Below are 21916 nucleotides of genomic sequence, written 5' to 3'. Positions count from 1 at the left end.
CATGAATCTGGACTGATCAAGACTAAAGAAAATGGCAGTTCTATCTTGTAATGTTTCTCATTCTTTTTCAGGTCCATTACAGATGGATTTCCTTGGCTAAATGAATGAATGAATGAATAAATAAATATATCCTTTGATGGTTTCAAGATAGAAACCCTTGTTTGTTAAGCATCCTCAAGAAAATGATACAAATGATGCATTAGCAGAACACAGTGGAATTGCCACTTTTACCACATAGGATTTGCAGGTATCACAGATTTTCTGGGCCCTGGAAATTAGAGATAAATATTCATTTGCAAAATTGTTCCCTACACTCTGTGCTTTGCATAATTTGCTTTAACTTAATCATGCAATGTTTCTTGAAAATTTTCACTTGGGAGTAAATTCTAGTCTTATCTTCAGTTTCAGTACAAATTTCCTGACATGCAGCCCACAGTTTCTTTTCCTTAATAGTATCCTCTCACCTTTAACTAAACCTTTCTGCCAACCAACTGGTTTATGTATCTTGAGTGATCTATTTCAATCAAAGATTTTTACCACATTTTTCTGAGACTATTACAAGCCTTCATTAAGGACTCAAAGTGGATGTCAAATCAGCAAACACTATTCAGCATGGTTGTTATTTTATTTTCACTGTTTAGAAATTACAGAATGAAATTAAGATGAAAAATATTAAGAGTGGGAAGAAAAGCCCAGTGTTTGTAATGGAGAAGCCACGTAAGCGGGCATGAGAGACTGGAACACCTAGCAGCCTTTCCAGCTGGCACTGGAAATTTCAAGCAACATGAGTTTGAAGGAAATATGGTACTTGGGATATAACTAATTTTGTTTGACAGACTGCGTGCTTTCACAATGACTGTGGCAAACAGTGGCAGAGATGCTGATGTCTTCCTCTAGAAGAATCATTCGACAAAAACTTCTTTCTGCTCAAAGCACTTTTTCAAAATAAAATATATGCAAGAATGGCTGCTTCTTCCTACAGTAATGGTAAAATCGTCTTCCTCTCAAAAATAGAAATGGTTCCCTTTGATCACTAACCTATGAAATACAGAAATGGAGAAGAAAATTCTGCTGGAAGGAAATAACGAAGTTTGCTATGATCAAAAGACTTTTAGAAGCTGGTATTAACTGCAGTAGAGTATGGCTGCTATTTAAGCACAGTTTTCCTCTGCATTCCAGTTTTTTTTTTGGATCAGTTGCCACAGCCCATTCTTGGCAAGTACGGGAAGGAACACACACACATCAATGTGATGCAAGTTCAATCCAACTTTATTCCTTTGTCTATCTAATTTATATATCTTTTCTAACAAGCTCATGCATCTACGCGCCTCGCAAAGCATTTCTATTGGTTGTCTAATATTGTCCAAGCGCATCTACTCAGTTTCTAATTGGCTGTTGTGTTGACTCCCCTTGTGAGTGATCACAGGCGCTTGCTTATCTGTTGTGTTGACTCCCTTTCTGGATGCGTATCCTGTGAGTAATTACAGGCGCCTGCTTATCTTTTCTTCTTTAGCCTCTTGTCTTCAAAAGAATTCCTTCTTGGTGACCTTTGAGTGGCTTGTTGCTTACTTCAGCTCTTCATACTCCTGTAAAATAGCCAGGGCCCCGACACAGGGCCCCAACAATCAGTTTTGATAAAATTTGCCTGTATTTTTTCCTCATCTCTTGGTGAAACATTTTCTGATGCATATGTTGTCCTATCAATAATGTTAGAATTGATATTTGATGTTGATGGTATAGAGCAAGTAGATGATTTTAAACACTGAGCCAAAGTAGAAGGAAATATTCTCTGGTTCCCTATTTTCTCCTTATAAAGCTTATGCTACACTTAACATATATAACTGGAGGCAAAGTAGAAAAGGGAGACTGAGTAATGACCAAGTAATGGAACATAGAGTCAATATGCCTCCGTGACGACCAAAGGTGTCCTTTGCCAACCCGTGGAGCGTGAATGCCAGGCTTACTGCTCTCTATAGAATGCAGAAGGGCATTTTATTTCCTTGCAGTCTTGCTCTTGGTACGTAGAGACAAATAATCATCTGGAATGGAGAAAAGTGCAATAACTACCTTCTTAAGCCTCCTTCTCTTCCTCCTTTATTACTCACACTCAGACACTTCTCAGACACTATGCTTGCTCTAAAGAAGCTATAAATTGACTCTTAATAGGCACAACTCTTACAGAACAAAGTCTGTCATTTGTATATTACATTCCTTACTATAAAACATTCATCTCAGGAGAAAAAAAGCATTAATTATTAATAACTACTGTAGTCAATATTTAATATATCTCCATTCTTCTGAAACATAAGATTATTGATATAAAATATTAATTAACAGCCAACACATGCTGGAACTGTATTTCATTTAATTACACTTAAAACTAAACAGTGTAAGTCAAGAATACATTTCAAGAAGTCTCAAGGCAAAGATCAGACTAAGTGAAAACACAGTAGAGAAAATACTCATCTCTGTTGCAGCAGCAGAGATAGGTAGGATGAAATGTTTGAGTTGTTAATACAGATAACATCATTCTAACAGCAAAAATAGAAGAAGTAGGTTACAAATGAGTGTATGTCTTTAGGGAAAGAGTGTGTGACATACCAAGAAACTTAATATTCTTTCTGTTCTTCTAGGCATTCATTATCCCATTCAATGAGAGAAGAGTCAGGCATGATGGGAAAAAAAAAAACAGTAGGATATGTATATAATTATTAACTCCACAAAACTCCTTCAGAAAAAAAATACTGTATGTGTTCAGTGGGACATGCCATTTTTGATTTTGTCAGCCTCACCACTGGTATCACTGCTCCCTTGCACCTCCTCATTTACGTTCCCTTAAACTATGACACACCTGTACATGCACATTGTGTTATGCGAATTACATTGTAATTTTAAGACAGAAAATTCTGTCAGCTGAGTCCAGTCCAGGAAAACACCTATCTTTCTTTTTAGCAAAACATTTAAATATAAAATTGATATAGACATATTTCTTGATCACTTCTAATCTAAAAACATAACTGCTGCTTCTCTAACAAAAAAAATATATTTTCTGTATATGAACTCCAGCTGTTCTATATATTTCTATGTTTGCATATTTGTTATATGATTTATTTATTATTACTCAGCAAATTGCTTTAAAACTCTGTCAAGTATTGGCATATACAAAAAAAGCAACCTTTCAGTATTTTTCCTTCACTGCTTTTCATACTTTGAGGCTAAATTGATTCTACATATCTTTAGGCATCCAACAGAGGAGTTGAAAGTTTAATTATGCTACACATAGGTTTATAAGAAGCAGAGTATGACTACTGACTCAGAGATATCCCTACGATCTGGGGAGAGAAAGGGGAAAGGACTTCACAGGGCTGACTTCTGTTGAGGGAGGTTAGGCTAATTTTGTTCCTCTCTATAGCCCACAGAGACAGACTCTTCCCCAAGATGATTAATTCTACTTAAGTAGGGATCCTGCTCTGAATCACCTACAATGTACCCATCCTTCCCTCGGAGACTGTAAGAAGAGCCGACTAGTTTAGCTTTGCTAGTCTAAAGTCACTACCTCACTGTGGGCTTTAATTAAAACCTCTGACAGACAGACATCATCTCATCGGTCAAAATATTCCTTTCTGCTGAAGAACTGTGAGATCAAACCATACCCTTTCCAAGCTGCTGTCTGATAAGGTAAGGCTAGAAAGGAAAACTTAATTTGTTTCAAACCTGAATAAGGGATATGGGATTACCATCTTGAAGGTCCTGACACGTGCCATGTGAACCACAGAGGCGCTCCCCTGCTAAGGCTTGCCTTTTCTCATTCTCTTTCTTTCCTTCTCGTCTTGGTGTAAGCTCTATGCATCCCAACAGATCCAACTGAAACATATAATGTGACATCTATATGAAAGCTGTGCTAATTAACCTTTGGCCTGCTGTCTAGAAGTCTCACAATTCAGGGTGAAGTAAGACAAAGACAGGTCAGCTGAGCTGATCAGTAACAACTCCATGTGGGCTCCACATTCATCAGGTCTGTGCCATGGTATCAGGAAAGTCCTTGGGGACTGTCTGGAAGGTTTTAGACTCACAGCTGTAAATGCTGAAAACTGAGATTAGTTACTACATGTGATTCTTGAACTGTAATTCCTCAGAGGTAATGCCATATTCCAACACTGTCTTTCAGCACTTAAATCTCACTAACTGTTTAGTGCCTTACATGCCACTCTAACAGCTAAGGTTTACTTTGCAATTGACGGTTGAGATTATTTCCACGTGAACTACAGGTCTCCTTGGTTTCTGTATTTTTTCACCCCTCTCTTTTAAAGAGTTCAGATAATTAGAAGAGTGAAATACAATATAAGTTCCTCTGGCTTTCAGCACCATGTTCATTATGCAAGTATCAAACTCTAGTGAGCAAAGAATGCAATTTCTTCTTTTATGCACTGTAATTCTCATAGCTTTCATGATAGCATAATGAGCACTATAATCCTCAAAGTGGCAAAATACCAGTTTGTTTGTTCCAAGCATGAGTGCCTGAACTTACCTTCTCAAAAGATAGAAGAGAAATGAGCATAACTCAAATCACGGTAAATTGATGGTTTAAGTTGACAAAGAAATTTTATTAATCCTATTCAGAGTAGTTAACTGAACTGCCTGAGTGACTAGTGACAGTAGAGTAATTTGACTATTAACTAACCCAGCATCACTTTAACAACTGATAGTCATAAAGTTTTACTGGAAGTGAGTTTGTTCTGGCAAGGGGTTACAGGTTAGCAGGTTACAATTTACAGGTCTTTTCCAATTCTAGATAGAGGAGAATGAGGGAACTTGAACAAAATTTGGTATGTTAATTGAAACTGGATAGAATGGGAAACATATTTCTCCTATTTAATATAAGAGCAGTGTCTGTATTTCTACCAAATTAGCAAGAAGTCTGAGGTGTGTGCTAATTCCCAGACCAACACTATTTAAAATGAGATAAAGGGCTCCATAGTGCTTAATAACCTCATCCAATGTCCCCGTTGTGCACCAAGAAAAGAAACTCTGAAAGCAGAAAGCTATCATTGTATGCAAGACTAACAGAGAACTTCATAATCCCATAAATACAGTATGCAGAAGGTTTACATGCTTATTTGGTTGGTACTAATGGAAACTCTCTGTGCTAATATTCCCTGTATGGAAAAATGAATAGACCTCCTGTGAATGTTTGTTGTTTTAAAAGGTTTGACATCTTACTAAGAAAAAGCAATTACTCCTCCTGTTCCACACAGCTTGGCTGATCTCTTGGTCTGGGATAAATGCCACAAGTTGTTTTGTTCATACCTCTCCATACAAATTAGAGGAATTTAATTTGTAAAAGCTGCTCCTACAGTATCTGATCTCAAAATCAGGCAGGGAATAAAGCAAACTTCAAAACACAAATATTTCCATAGTACTTACAAACCCTCTATGAGAAGCAATGCTTAAAATGTACTCTTCTGCAATTTGAAATAGCTGTATAAAATAGATGCCTCTAAAGACATTCATGCAAAAATACAGTCACATTTTTAGAAGCTGCAGCAACTTTTGAAAGAGATACATGCATTTTTGAGACAGGATGGTATCCTTAGATTATCTGGTATAAGGTTTAGTGTACTCCAGGCTGCTTAATTCTTGCTCCCCTTACTAAATTATCTTGGCTGAGCATGCGATCTGGTTTGACAGGAAGATATGCCATATGACACTACAAGACTGATCTCTATCCTTTTTAAGAGGATTGATCCCACTTTTAGAATTTCTGTATTCGGTTTCTGGTTTGAATAACGCCAGCCTTATTGCTCACCTACTGGTTCTTCTTGTGTCTTTCTCTGAATGATGCAGGAGTCTGTCAGTACCTGTATTTTTAGTCCGTGTCAGAGACTGACTCACAGTAGCCAATCACCTTCTGGTCATATTTCCAATAAGCTAAACAAATAAATTCTTCTACAGCATTTCTTACAAACTTTGTGTTGTTTTTCTTGCTTTTTTTCTTGATCTTCACATATTTTTAATGTCCTTTCACGAAAGTGTCAAGAGGAATGTAGGCGCTGTTTCTGGGGTCCGGGGGCATATCCAGGGGGGAAAAAAAAGACTTTTATTTTCTTCCTATACACTTCCCTGTTGTTCAGACAGACAAGAATCATGGTTATTCTCCTCTTTACATTCTACTGCTTATGTATTGTTATAGCCCAATATCCACTACTTACAAGTTTTGGTTTCTCAGTCTGTGAATATGGTCTACATTTCTTGCTCCCCATGTAAAATTCAGAATTTGATTATTAAATTCTTTTCATTTGAACTGCCTCAGTTCTCCAAGACTCACATCTTCTCATTATATATCATTCATTCAGTCTTTTACAGCCAATGATTTTATGTTTACTTCAAGGTCATTGACAAAACACTGAACAATGTTGGAAGTTACCATAGCTATGGGACGTAACTAGAAATTCATGTTATAAGATACATTTCAGCTATCATCAACTTCCAGAGATTTTTCATCTGTTCTATAATCCATTTAATGTAGATATTACCAATTTCAAGTACTGCTTATCTTTATTCCAAATAATATACAGTCACATACTCTGTCACAAATACCTTACAGAAAGCTGTTGCATCAGTGCAGTTATCATTATCAAATATATTTATAATTTGAAAGAATGGAATAGAGTTTTTTTGACAAACCCTATTTTCACTAAAACTGTGTTGATTGTCATGAGTTATAATTTAATCCTTTAATTCTTTATTAATTATATCCCCTATCATATTTTTCTTTATTTTTCCTGGGACTCCAACCAGGCTAAGTTGTCTTGAATTACCTGGTTATCCTGCTAGCTTTTCTTTACTGCTGAGAAATAATAATACTTCTTCAAGCCTTGGAATATATATTCTTGCCTCATCAGGATTAAAAATTTGCATAAGAATAATGGCAATTTTCTCAACTAGCACTTACATGATTCTGTGATGTAAATTGTCTGGTTCACACAATTGTAAAATCTTATCTTTAGTGTATATCACATAGATTCTTCTTTACTATTCATTGGCCTGGAGTGTACTGTAGTAATTGTGATATGATATGAAGATTATAATGCCACTTTGCAAAATACAACCCAAAACACCAGAAGACCTAACTAAACATCGTATTAGCACTTCTTGGTAGTAGGTATGTACATATGTCTAGTTGGTGTGTATGTTAGACATGTCTTCAGCTTTCAGAAAAACAGCTTTTGTGGAATAACGTATCTTTTCATTCTTTAGTGCAGTTTGACGCTGTCCTCTTTTTGTCTATTAGCACTGCAGTTAGCTCATAACTTCTAGTTGCTGGAAAATTAATAATCATCTAAATTAATTTGTAGTAAAAGATTTAGACAGACAGATTTAACTCAAACATTAGGTACAATACCATGTGTGTTAGAAAGCTACACATACTTTAGAAACATCAGTATCTGAGCAAGACCTTCAAAAATATCCCCCAACTCAAAATTTACAATAACAAAGTAATTTTTCTTTCTAAACGTTGTAGACAAATGCCTAAAGACTATCTCATTCTGTATGATGTAGCTAAATGGCTTGTAAAAAAAAACCCCATCACTAGTAGCTTTTTAATCAGCATATTGACCAGAATGCTGTGGTATTTACAGTCCTCCAAAGCTAAACTTTCCTTGTCAGCCTATTAAGCAATTTACCAAAGTGATGGCCAGCTAAGATTGCATATCGTTATGTTAAAGAAGAATTTCTTTTGATAGCTTTACATACATATTTTTTTCAAAAAACCCTATACAATTCCACAGTATTTTTGCATTGACCTGCTAGCAAATTTTCATAAAAAGTATTTAGTGAGTTTTTTTTATCTATCAATACTACTTATGACTAGCATTATTAAAGTTTCTCTTTTCAGTTTTAGGAATATTCAGTTCTTTATAGTTCCTACTCAAAATTACTTACAATCTTATCTTTAATACTTTAATATTAATGCCATGATTTTTCATGATTTTTTTTTTCAATTCAACTACCATGAATGGAAAGTGAAGTATTTCCTAGCAGAGTATATGAAGTTTCCTCTCTTTCTGATCCTTTGCAAGGTCCCTATTGCCATCCACAAGCTTTAGTTCTGTTTGGTTCTGGGACAGTTAGAATTGTGTTTATGTTTATGAGAGGTATTAGAAAGTCCCATTTAGATCTCAGTATGGAAACAGTTCTTGAGATATGGGAGAGTGTGACAGAGAATGACCTGGACCTGAGTCTTTTGGTCAAAGGAGCACCTATAGAGAGGATTAAAAAATAAAATTTAGTCCTTTTGAAACCTTTTTTTTTTTTTGGGGGGGGGAAGCTGAGATTTTAAGCAATTCTTATAGCACTGTGATGCTCTTTTACTTCAGTTTCTAATATAACTGATTTTTCAGCAGACAGGCAGACATAAAACAAACTATTTAAACATCCATAAAAATCCTAATCAGTCCTACAGATGCCAAGACTTCATCAGACTAAATGGAGATTTGAAAATGATAGGCTTGCTAGTCTGGATTTGTTAAATACAATAAGAAATTTATAACATTTTTCTAGTGAATGTTTAGAAAGAACATTAGAATTGCTTGAGGTTTTTTGCACACTCTGAAAGCAACCTGAGAACTAACAAAATAAAGACAAGATCACTAATAAAGACCAGATATGCCCTCTTTTCTTTAATATTTTCAGACGTTTGCTTTCAGCCCTTTTTTTGCTATCTTCAGAAACACAAAAATAGTACTTATTAGTATAATTAATGAACCAGAACTTATGAGGAAAGGCTTCTCTGAGGATGGTATATTATCATGTTACAGGCATTACAAGAACTATTTTAAAAGTCAGCTGAGAGTATAAGAAAAGAGAAGCTCCTTGTGTTCCAGTTCCCAGAATTAAAGCACCCATTTAGTCTTCGCTGTGCAATTCTCATAGAAGCAGAGATTTGCACACGCATTTATGTCAAAAAGATAAAAGGAAAATCTTGCCTTTGATGAAAGAGTGGTAAAGCTGCTGTTAACTTCAGGGAAATCAGTTCTTAGCCTGACCCCTAAGGCTATAGCTGTACAAGAAAATGAAGCAGCCTGGGGATCGTTCCCTGGCTCTATGGCTAACTGGCATAGCACTGTTGATGTTCACAACCTAAACACGCTTCCTCCCCACACCAGGGTTAAAGTGTCTAAAACACCTGCTGGGAACAATTCATGTGCTCTTCCCCGAACCGCGCGTGGCCACCATCCGAGCAGGACTGACATAGCCTAAAGCAGCGACAAAACCATATTAACAGTTAAGCAACAGGAGCAGTTGTGAGGTCAAGCGGTGACTTGTTTTACTAGAATAACTATAGCTTAAGAGTCCATTTTATTTCAAAAGTTCAGTTCAGTCGTGACTCATGAGCTGAATTCAAAGATTATGTTGTTTCATGAATCTTAAAGTGAATGAAAATCTTTATGAAACCCCAACAACAGCTCTGCTTTTGTAGCTAGTTTTGACAAGAAAATAATCTAAGTAGTAGATTAATCTAACCTAATTTAAATCTGATCTAGTTATCTTTAGTGACAATATAAAGAAATAGGTTCACTTATGGCACATTTTTTTTTCTGTTTTATTTTAGACATTTCTATTAGGATAATATTAATTTTAGAAAGGGCCTATTTCTTTCCACTGATTTCAGCGGAAACTTCAGTGACTATCTAAGTTGTAGATGTTTACATTTGTTAGATGACTTCCATTCAGAATGCCCTGATTTTATGTATTTTCCTCTACTCTGAATCACACTTCAGGACAATGTCAACTAGCAACATTCAGTTAAAAAACAGTCTAAATTGAGGACTAAATGTGATGTTCTGAGACAGAATCAGTGTTCTGGGACAACTTCCTCTAGGAAGTCTCAAGGTTTCCTCATCTATTTGTCTTAATGGCATATGAAATTAAAAGAAAATATTGCTAACATTTATTTTATCAACCAGCCACATACCAATTGGGTTTAAATTAATTTCAAAAGGAACAATATCTAGATCTTTGAGGAGTTTTTTAATGAAGAGAAAGAAGCTGGCATTAAAGGGCAACATAAGGAATATATACCATATGTTATGGGATGATAGTGAAGTAAAAAGGTGGATATTTTAGTATAATGATTATAAGCTTTTATTATTGGTAGACTAGATAGTCATAGTGATATAAAAGAAAGGAATGGTGTGAGAGAATCAGAGTTGTGCAGAGCCAAGGAGAAATACAATGGTTTAAACTATTTGTGGGAAGATTATTGTGGCTGTTATATTAATAGATATCTTATTAATTTGTTTTGAGAGTCGAATGGTATAAATGATTAAAAGGATATGTATTTGACTGCATAGTTGTTAAAATATTTTAAACTAAGGGAAAAATTTAATATAAACTCTTTTTAACCAATTAGATGCCTGTTTTTTAATGAAATACTGCCAAATGCACAGGCTGCTTGTCTAAGTGGTGATAGGAGCTAATATGTTCCCTTAGTATGCTGTAAAATTAAAAGAAAGATCTGATTCTTAAAGCAAGAATTTCTTCTGTTCCACTCTGCAAGATACAGTAAGATACTTGATATTCCAAAGGAAGATTTTATTTTAAAGTATATTTTCATCATATTGCCCTTCATAGCCGTATATTCAATGAAGAAAATGCAAATTTAACAAATGGATTTTGGCAGTGCTTGTAGACATGCGATTCAAGTATATTGAATTACTTGTGAGCAATTTGAGAACTTTGGATATTGTAATACAGTACATAAATATGATTAGTTTAACCTAGAGAACCTCATTAATAATATACAATAAGTGCTTCACGTTCTTTTATGACTACATAGCCTGTTTGAGGGGATTGTTAACGTTGCTAGAATTGTAATTTTAAATATAGCTAAGCTTTCTCAATGTTCTTAGATATACAGAAAAAAAGAATTCTTATAATTCTATGAAATAACAAATCTGAAAGATATATGTGTTTTGGTAATTCTATTGTGGATATGTCAAAAATTATCAATAAGTTTGCAGATTGGAACATAAACAAATATTTCAAAACATCTACTCAGAATATTTTAAATAACTTCAGATTCATTGAACAGAATAAGCTTTTTGGAAGTGTCCTACCAAGCAGTCGTCCTGTGACTGTAGTACAGGTCAAATTTGAAAAATCTTTCATTCTGTATCAAATTAACCAAACTAAAAAATACACTGCTTAAGTTGCTTGAAACTTAGTGACATATACTGTGACTTCTAAATATTGGTGACTTTTGGCTGTATTATAAATGAAATATTTTAGCACAAAAAGTGATAACAAGACTATATAAAGGGAATTTAAGAATTTGCTGTAGTAATTTGAGAAAAATCAATTCTGTTGTTTCAAGAGGAGCTTGACATTTCAGCAGAAGTCATCTTTTTTGCTCTCTGAACTGGCTTTAATGAAAGTCTCCACAGGGCCATGGATTTTAAGATAATAATAACTGCTATAATAATTTAATTTGAATTCAGATAGAATGTAGGCTGTAGCATTTCAACAAGTGCTTCCTGCAGTTATGGGAATTACTTTTCTCTACTCTATGCATGAATACCACCAAGCCAAATAACTTGTGCTTTTGTCTGACCTTGCTCTAGCTTTGTAGTGTTTTACAATCATATTATGAGATAGAATATGTTTAAGTAGAATTAGGGCAAATTGACAGAATAAGTATAATATGTTTTTGTTTTTTAAATACTAAACACATTTGAAAAAGAAGATGAAGGATGGAACTAGTGAAATACGTAATAATTATATTTGGTAGAATATCTATATAACATACTTCAGTGACTATGTATGACTCCTCATGATTAATCAAGTGTTATAAACTCATGAGAGAGGATTGAGCATACTCAAAGCATGACACTCAAATGGTAGACTAGAAAAGGAGAGGAAGAGGTTGAGCAAAGGGAGAGCGATGCATCTGAGCAAGAGGGAAATAAAGAGTTAAGGAATTTGCTTAGGTAAGCAAGTGAAGAGTTCTGCAAGATTTCATTTTGTCCACAGAGATTGGTCAGGAATTTGAGTCAACAGAGAGAAGACACTAAAAATAAAGGAAGAGCATCAAGCAACAGGTTGTCAGTAAAGATATGAATATTTCAAGCTCAGCTCACTGGATATAGCTCTCTAAATAATGTTTACTATTATTACTACTGATAATAGTTACTAAACCATCAGGTATATGAAGGACTAATGGGAATATAAAGACATATAATGGGAGAATTCAGAAAATAAAGAGTAATTAAACTACCGTATGTCCAAAGCATTGTCTCTGTTGACATCTTTCATTCAGTGTTTGATACCTTTCTAAAAAAAAGTGCTAGTGTTAAAGAATCTATTGTCTCAAAACAAGTATAATTGGAATATGGTATATATCCTGCATGACAAATAAGGTCAGGTTAGTTGATCTAGTAATAATTCATAAAATGTATTTCTTTGTACCATTAAAACAATCTGAACATTCATGAGAGAAAATATGAAAATGCAATTGAACTGAAAATAAAAACAGCATTCAAGATTACCAACACAGTATTAAAATAAAATGAAGAAAATAGTTAAAAAGAAGTGCTAACTCTGAGCTTTTCCAGATTTTTTTTTTTTTTTTTTTTTTTTGTTCAGTTAATTTGGTGGGGGAAAAGAATGGGAAAAGGACCACTTTTAAGCCAGATGCAATATTGAATGGCTGAAAGTGGATCTGTGTTTTGTAAGCAGAGAGCCCTTTTTTATCATAATAAATAACTTGGAAATGTTTCTAAAATTACTTAAATGTTTTACTAATATGTGGCTAAACACGTTGATACAAAAAGAAGAAATAAGGCATAAAGCATATCATAAGAATTCTAAAGGTAACAAGCAAACCATTGTGAAGTCAAGTCAGCTAGAGAGGTAGCCTATAAGGTAGCTGTAAAATTGTCTGGATCTCAAGGCTGTTATCGTCAGTGTTATCATCAGTGTAATCATCAGTGATATAAAGTCCCACTGGTGAGTGCCCACTAGTGTTGTTCCTTGAAGGCTGATACTGGAAGGTTTTACACTTTTATTAATGACATGGACAGTTGAACCAAGTGCACTATTAGCAAGTTCACGGATTACATCAAGTTGGGGAAAGAGGTTACACTGGAAGGCAGGGCTGTATGATTTTGACATGCTGGAGAAGTGGGCTGGCAGGAGCTTCACAAAGTTCAAGAAAGGCAATGAAAAATCCTGCACCTGTAATGCAATAATCTCTGCAAAATTTGGGGCCAGCTGGACAGAAAATGGTTCTGCAGGAAAGGTCCTGGAGGTCCTAAGGGATGACAGATTGGAAATGAGTCGGCAGCATTCCCTTGCAGCAAAGAAGGCCAACCACGTCCTGAACTGTATTAGCAAAAATATAGCTAGTAGGTCCAGGTAAGCAATCTTTCCCCCTTTTCAGGCATTTATGAGACCGCATATGAATACTGTGTCTAGTTTTGTGTTCCACTGATATACTGTTATAAATTGACTGAAGGGCTACTAAGATGATTAGGAGACTGGACATATATATGACATTCACAGAAAGACTGAAACAGATTTTTTTTTCCACTGTTGTGAAATGAATTGTATTGCTATCTTTGCTACCTAATGAGAGGGTAGAGATGGAGCCAGACTCCTCTCCCATACGCACGGTGAAAAGATGAGATGCAAGTTAAGACCTGTGAAATTCCGATTAGATGTAAGAAAAAAATTCCTTACAGAAAAAGGTGGTCAAACACTGGACCAGGAAGCCAGAGAAGATGTGGAGTCTCCACTGCTGCAAATACTGAAAACTCAGGTAACCTTGTCAGGGCCTTGAGGGCACTAACAGGCTTTACTGGCCCTCCCAGGGCCTCGCTGCTCCTATCCATGCCTAGGCTCCCATTTCAGCTTAGCCTGAGGCTGTCAGTCCCTGCTCTGCGATGCTGCAGCGGTGCTGGGCTGCAGCCCTGCCTAGCCACACGCCCCACTGACCCCCAACCCGACCAGTCTCAGCCTGTCCCATTCCCACAGCCGTGCCTGGCCACTGCAGGGCTGCATCTAGCCCCAGATAGATGACAGATGTCATCTAACAGGCCTGATCCCAACCCTAGCCTGTGAGCCAGTCACCAAATCTGGCCCTACAGAGGCGCCCGCTGGCCAGGGCTGCTGCTGGCTGGGTGTCCCCACTGCTCTGATCCCTTGCTCTGTTCAGGCACAGACCTTGCTGCCACCAGGAGCCCCCACTGATGTCAGCGTTGGCCCCACGCAGCCTCTGCCCTCACAGTGACTTGACAAACCTGACCAAATTTCAAAGTCAGCCCTATTTACCAGCCCTACAGGTTAGCAGAGCACTGGAACGGGTTGCCCAGAGAGGTTGTGCAGCCTCCATCCTTGGAGATATTTGAAAACCATCTTTACACAATCCTGGGCAACATGCTGTAGGAGACCCTTTTTGAGCAGGGGGGCTTGGACTGCATGATCTCTAGAGGTCCCTTCCAATCTCAGTCATTCTGTGATTCTGTGATCCTGTGTTTCTGTGAACTTTGAAATCTTTTCCAACCTCTATCATCTTATTCTTTTTAAATATTTAAATATTTTCCTTTCTTTGTTATAGCCAAATGAATAAGCACAGCTCTTGCTGGCCACAGATATAATTGCAATAGCTAGAGGACACAATTTACATGAGACTGAACTGGAATTCAGAATTTCAGCTCTCCATTGAGACTGAGTTAACAATCCTACTGTTTCGTTCTTCTTTTCTCTGTTTTTCCCTTCATAGTTTTTGTCATGTGTTGTTAAAAACTTCAAGCTAAATTGATTAAACAAGTGTTAAATAATTCACAGTAGCATATCACATTGAAAAGTCAAAATTTCTAGATGAAAGGCCTATTTTTAAATATAAATACTATGATTATACTAACGAAACTTCTGTAACTAGCTCACTGTTTTGAAAATATACTCCTAAAATCTTTTAATATGTGTAGTAGTTGTCCAGCTGAGGCATACACAAGAATCATTTGCTAAGTACAATTATTTATTATTAATTCAGTAAAATGCCCCGATTTGACAAAAAGTTATTCCATTCTCTAAAATTCAATTAGATTACATTAAGAAATACTTAAATACTTAAATAATTCCTTCTTCAAAGTGCTTTGCCAGAGTTAATTAATTAAGCCTTTGAGGTAGATAAGTTTTCTTGAAATTCCTATTACACAGAAAGTGAAACCAAGAGTCATTTAAATGACTTGCCCAAAGACAACATATCAAAACCAGAATTAGAATTCAGAATTCCTGACTGTCATCAGATGAAAAATAACATTTGTCAAACTTATGAATTAAATCTGCTGAAAGCCAGTCAATTGCAATGCCCTCAATTCACTGCTGTTGATGACCTAAATGTACCATAAAAATGGCATATATAGCTACAATACGTTAGTCCAAAATTCAGCTGGTTTTATAGTGTCGTCCATGCTTCTCTTGGAGATAAGTATATGAAATCTAAAACATTATATAAAGCTTATCAAATACTGTCTTGTGATAAGGTCTAGTCATACAAGTTAGACATATATCTAAATAACTAGGCTATAACATCACACCCAACATTTTGTTATTTGAACATATCAAATATATGAAGTCAATATAGGTCTGGTAGGTGCTTCACTGATATCAGTCAAAATTTTGCTTTGATTTCATAGATTATGGATCAAATCATGAAATATTAAGGCTCATCAGGCATATATAGTTCGACTTTTCCATGGCTGAACCATAGAAGTTCAATGCCTGTCCATGACAAATTCACTCAAAAGAGAAAAGTGAGATAGGCATACAGAATTTTGAAGGATAATTAAAGTAATTTTCAGAGAATAGAAAATCACTCTAAGATATAAGAAAACGTTCTCTCTTATCTGTAGGCTTTGCCACCAACAAATTTCATAAATTCAGATCATGTTATTGTTGTACTGCGGGACTGAGTGAAAGCTTTAATTCACCCAAAAGGAGCAGTCTCAAGCCCTTAATGTATGTATTATTCTCCATTTTTCCACGTCCATTCTCCATGTGTATGTATTATTCTCCATTTGTAAGATGCAAATACTAAAACAAAGATGTTTAAGCTATCATTAATTTAGGGCATTTTGATTATTATTTAGAAAATCTTAGTTTTATAAAACTAATACAAGCTGCAAATATTTTCTAAATATTTCCAAGAATAATCTTCTTTCTAGAACTCAACATTAGTTGAAAAATTCAGAATAGTACTCCGAAAGGAAAGAATACTAAGCAATGGATTTCATTTTGTAGAAATAAAGATAGGCCAATTGCTTAAATTTCCCCTGATTTTTTTCTTTATCTCACTTAAAATAACTATTAAATTGCTTTGAGAATAATTTTTGCACATTTTCATTTACCCTTTTTTTTCCTATTCGATCTTCTAGACACAAAACTAGAGCTGTTAATTTTTTCTAACAAATCTCTTTTTAATTTGATCATTAATTGCTAATTTCTTACATGGACTTTTTTCTCCTATTAACTTAACTGAGCTTGTCTCAGTAAAACCTTAATTAGGTAGTTCCTGGTAAGTACAAGTGAAAGTAAGAATCTTTACTCAGCTGAAGAGGATTGCAAGGGGTTCCTGTTTTTATCACTAGGCGTAGAGCTCTTTTTTCAGGTGAGGCACAAACCTCTCTAACTAAAGGGGGACTGCATAGAGCAAGATTATGAAACTGGGTCTTCTGTATCTGAGGTCTTAGCAACTTCTCTGTAAGTTGTCCTGTCAGGGGTTTTTCATATTTATGTACCTCTGTTGTGGTACATAAAACTGTGTTTATTTGTTTATTTATCCATCTGCAGAATTTCATTAATTTTAATGTATTTAAAGGAAAACTACAGAAGACATGCAGAATGCCTTTGTGAAAAACAGCAGATTTAAGCCAATATTTATTTTTCTAATCAAGTTTTCAGTTTAAAGAAAAGATTATTATTCAATCAAAAAACTGTGTTCTTGTAAAAAAAATCTGACTAGTTTTAAATGGTATCCAGATCTTGAGTTCTTTTGAGATTATAGCCAATTACATGGGTAAAATGTTAAATACTGTGAACATTTTCCATCAAATACTGATGCAGATGAAGAGGTTTTTCTGTCATAACTAATTTAGCATCATCTCTAACCCGTTGTTATTTAACCTTTGTCCAAGATTAATATTTGATAACAAATAGCCTAACACAGATCCCTCTGGGATGCCTTCCTCCACTAAGAATTACCATTTATTCCCACTCTTCACTTCTGAATCATTACAAGAACATAAGACTTTTCTTCTTTTTCCATAATAGTCTCTTTTCTTTGAAAGCTTTTGGTGAATATTTGTTAGACTGCTGAGACTGCCCATTATATGCTGTTTAGCCATATGAATTGCTGGAAATTGCCCATTATATGGTGTTCAGCTATTGGTTCACTCATTCTCTTTTTTTTATTCTATTTATTTACATTTATCTGTCTCATATATAAGACCTATATATTGAGTTACAATTCCCTGGATCCTCCTTGAATCCATTTTAAAAATTAATATGACCTAACAACGTTTGCCATACTTGTGATGATAAAACAGGCTTAACAGAGATGTTACACACCAAAAGTCACTAACTCAGCTCTTGTGTTCATAACATCCTATGCTATTTGTTATTGATCACTTCATCACTTTCTTCTTAAACCTCTTTTAACTGCTATTCCAGCCTGAGCCCTCCTTAGCCACATCTGTCACGGTCAGGGATGCTGGAACAAGCACCAACTTCAGCTTGCAAATTGGTGAGCACTAGAGTAGTGTTCACCTAATTTCCTCCCTGGTATTATCTTTGCTGAGCATCTTTTTTACCCTCTGATCATCAGGAGGCCCTGCAGAATACATGGGAGGCTTCTTTTGTTTCTCATGTGTTTGAAAAATAGTTGTTTCCTATGTCTGGAAGCTAGTGATGTGACAAGCCTTCTCTTTCAGACTCAACAAGAGAAATAATAGTGTTTATTTATGAAGTAAAAATATCGCTAGGCTGTATGGTAGGAGAAAGAAACCGTAGTTGAAATAAAATTTTTTCAGCACATGATAGCTCTGATGAAAATCTCTTCTCTGGGCTGCATTGTGAAACTCCACTTTCTACCCACAACACCTTCGAGCTCCAAGTGTGCCAAGTGCTCCAAGCTTCCTGAACCTGAGCAGGCCAAGAAATGACAGACACATTTGGTAGGAATCCACAGAAATGGAGTACCACAGACTCATGCCTGAAAATTCAAAGCTGACCCCACCAGCCATGACTGTTCCTGCCTCACTCTGGGAATTTCTAGTCTCCAATCCTTTCAGCTGGTGGAAGAGCAGCTTCTTTTCATTTTGACTAACCTCTTACGAATATGAGATGCTTGGCCAGAGTGCAGAATTGAAGATAACGGTTGCCTGCTGCCTGTATTTTAATGGATGGGGGTGGTGAGAAGCCTTGCCAGCAAAGCTGGATGTGTCACCACTCCCCGTTAAAGAGATTTTTACATAAAACCTTCATAATATCAACCAACATTGATGGACTGGATGTATATGAATGCAAAAATCACCTCACCCCTTTTGTAAATAACAGGGGAAACAGGAGAAGCAATTCATGACAGAGCCTGGGAAAAAAAAAAAAAAAAAAAAAAAAAAAAAAAAAGAATGAAAAAGACACACAAACTTTATCCTGAGGGGAAGTATGTTATAAATAAGTGGAAGTATGTTATTAGGTGTATGGTCACACCAACTCTGCCTTTCGTTCAGCTAATACAAAAATAGCAGTAAAGAATTTGTGTAATATAGGTCATCTCTGTGTGATGCGAATTATATTACTTTGCCAAAATAGATGTAATTTATAATAAATTATATATAGCATAATCGCTCTGCTAATTAGAAATTTGAATTATGCTAAGTTGTTAATAGAAATGTGGCCTTTTGGTCCTAATTCTAGGAGAGAGAAGAAAGAGAGAGAGAGAGAGAGAGAGAGAGAGAGAGAGAGAGAGTCTTCTCAAGATCCCGGCTACAGCAAGAACTGCTCAGTGGCTTTTTCATGATTCCACAATGACATATTAAAACACTTTCCTGTTTAAAAACTCAGGAAAGTTTCCATCAAATTAGCAACACCTTGAAAATAGTTTTGTAGGTAACAAATTCAATAAAGGTATGAATTTGGGTACTGTGAAACTATTAATGAATTCTGATCAAGTTTTCAGACAATTTTATTTTGAAAAATGTTTGTAAATCTAGATATGCAGACCGTGCTGAGGACCTCTAAGCAGATATTTTTTTTTCCATATGGAGAAAGACATCACCAGAAGTTTGACAAGTAGGGCCATGTATAGGTAATTTTATGATAGGACTTTCCTCATGAAAAAAATACTCATCCAAGGATGGCAAGGATCACAGAAATGTCTCCAAATAATACTTTCCATTATATTAACATTCAGATAATAACAGAAATATGTTTATATTCTTTTCATTTGATGCAGAAAGGAAACAAAACAATAAATGAACTAAATTTTTCAAGTGCTGTTCTCAGATCAAGATATACACATTTCTCTTTAAAACAAAGCAATGCTGGAAAAATCCATCTAGAAAGAGTATGCGTGGAAGAATGCTATATTGTAAATAAAAAGGGCAGTCATTTATATGTTTCAAATTTATTTTAGTTTTTAAAAACTAATAAAAATTCATTTTAATATTTTAACATATACTGATGTTTTAATGGAGAATGAAAGAAAAACTGTGTTCATTTTTGTTAATGAGAGAGATATACTAAATCACAGTGCTGTAGCAAGTCTGTGTATCCAGACAACGGCCACGAATTAGCTCACTTGAAATAAAAAATTATACCAGTCCTCAAGGATGGCAGAGTAATTTAATGCTGTATAGGATTAGCTTTCTGAGACTGCACTCCAGAGGTCCTGAGGGTCTCATAGCTCACTGATTCCAAACTTTTAATATCCTCATTTAAATTTCCTCAGACTTAATAATAGGCCCTAAAGTCAGAATTTGCTATTTAGGGAAAATATAAATACAACAATTATCAGCTTGGTATTTTCCTTGAAGACAATGAACATACATACAATCATGCAGCTGCATCTCCTAGGAATTAGCAAGAAAACTAGAGGAGTTTTCGCATGTCCATATACTGCCATGTGGACAGATGCTGATAAATGTAAGTAAACTGTCCAGATGAACAGCTTCTTCAGGTCAGGCACTAATAATACATTTTCTCAGGCACAGCACTGAATCAACACAGCTATGTACGGGGCTATGTCACCAAAGTGACTCCCATCCCGGCAGCTTCAAAAAATAAGGAAGACACCCATCTTTATAGCTATACCGCAAAGCTAGAAGTATATAGATGTGTGCTCCAAGTTCAAAAACTGCTCTTAGTTGATCTCTGACTTAATGTTACCATCTCTAAAACATATACAAGATGTTCTGTGCCCATTTTAAACAGATGTAAACATCTGCCCAAGCTGCAATGTAATGGTGAAAACTTGAAATATTTCAGCTTTTAATGGCCTCCTGTACCACTTTGTGGAGTCAAATATTTTAATGTAGTAACAGGTACTAAGTCTCTTTTCATTCTCATTTGCATTTTAAAAATACTCTTCATAGTATGAAAATCTGCCTACAAATAGAAAACATCTTATTTTTCTTTTTGTTTTGCAGACCAAACAACACTTGACTGGAAAAGAACAGGATCACAGCAGTTCCAAAATAAATAAACAAATATTTTTAAGATGTTAAAAAAGAAATACTTTGAAAAGATTCATCTGAAAAGATTAATCTGGAAGTCCTTTATTCACACATAGTCAAAAATTGTAAATACTTCGTCCATGTAAATACTTCGTCCATGTACATTGCCTGCTAGTGTTTCCAGAGGGAAAAGTAAAGTGCAGCCAGTGCTTTTGGTCACCTTTTAGCACTCATTTGCAGTGTGGTCACAGCACTTGGTGCAGCCTTTAGCCTCACCTCCATGGGACTGTTGGGGTCATTTCTGAAAGGTTCTGATACCAGCTGACAGGTGATGTCAGGTAAACAGGATTTGTGAGCAGACTTCTTTATCCTGAGCACAGCATGCTCAGAAGAAACGAGACAGACCACAAGCCAAATGCTGGGGTGAGATGTTTCCTCACAAAGTATTCTTGAGTGTTGCTCTAATAAACAGCAAAAGGTGCTCAAGCTCTTAATACTCATTAATTTTGGTGTAAATTCAGCTATCAAATGCTTTAACGAAGCATTTATCTGTATCAGGAGGACTGTCACAAAAGGACACAGAAAACAACCTTGGAATATAGACGAATATAGGACAAGAATGGAGGAGTTGGTGAGTCTGGAGGTAGTGATCAAAGAATACAAGAATACGATATCTAAAGAGGTAAGGAGAAAGGATAATGGCGGGGCGGGGGGAGGTATGGAGATGGATCCTGAACTTAACTACAAACATAACTGTTACTGTTTTTATAATCAGGTCTTCTGATACTGGGTAATACACCTGAGTGAGCCATTCGTGAATTTTAAGAAATATTTATGATTATTCTGTATCCAGAAACGATTTACCAGGAGGGAGTAACCAACTATTATCACAGTCCAACATAAGTTCCACAGTCTTTGTCATGTTGATCACAGCCTCCACTTTTTAGCACCTCCATCCTCATGCATTCTCCATTGTTTGGAGAATATAGCATGGTTTTGATTGCTTCATTTAAGAAATTATATGTTCTAGTGATTTATCTGGCTGAATTTGAATATTTAATATCATATTTTTCTGTCCTATTAGATATTAGGGTTAACTGAAATGCTTTTAAGTCTACATGGACTGTATTCACTAGATCGCCATGGACTATAATCTGAGTTTAGACAATTAGCTCACATTAGGG

The sequence above is a fragment of the Rhea pennata genome, chromosome 3 (genome assembly GCF_028389875.1).
Source record: "Rhea pennata isolate bPtePen1 chromosome 3, bPtePen1.pri, whole genome shotgun sequence".
Taxonomy (NCBI): domain Eukaryota; kingdom Metazoa; phylum Chordata; class Aves; order Rheiformes; family Rheidae; genus Rhea; species Rhea pennata.
This window is presented reverse-complemented; position numbering follows the sequence as displayed.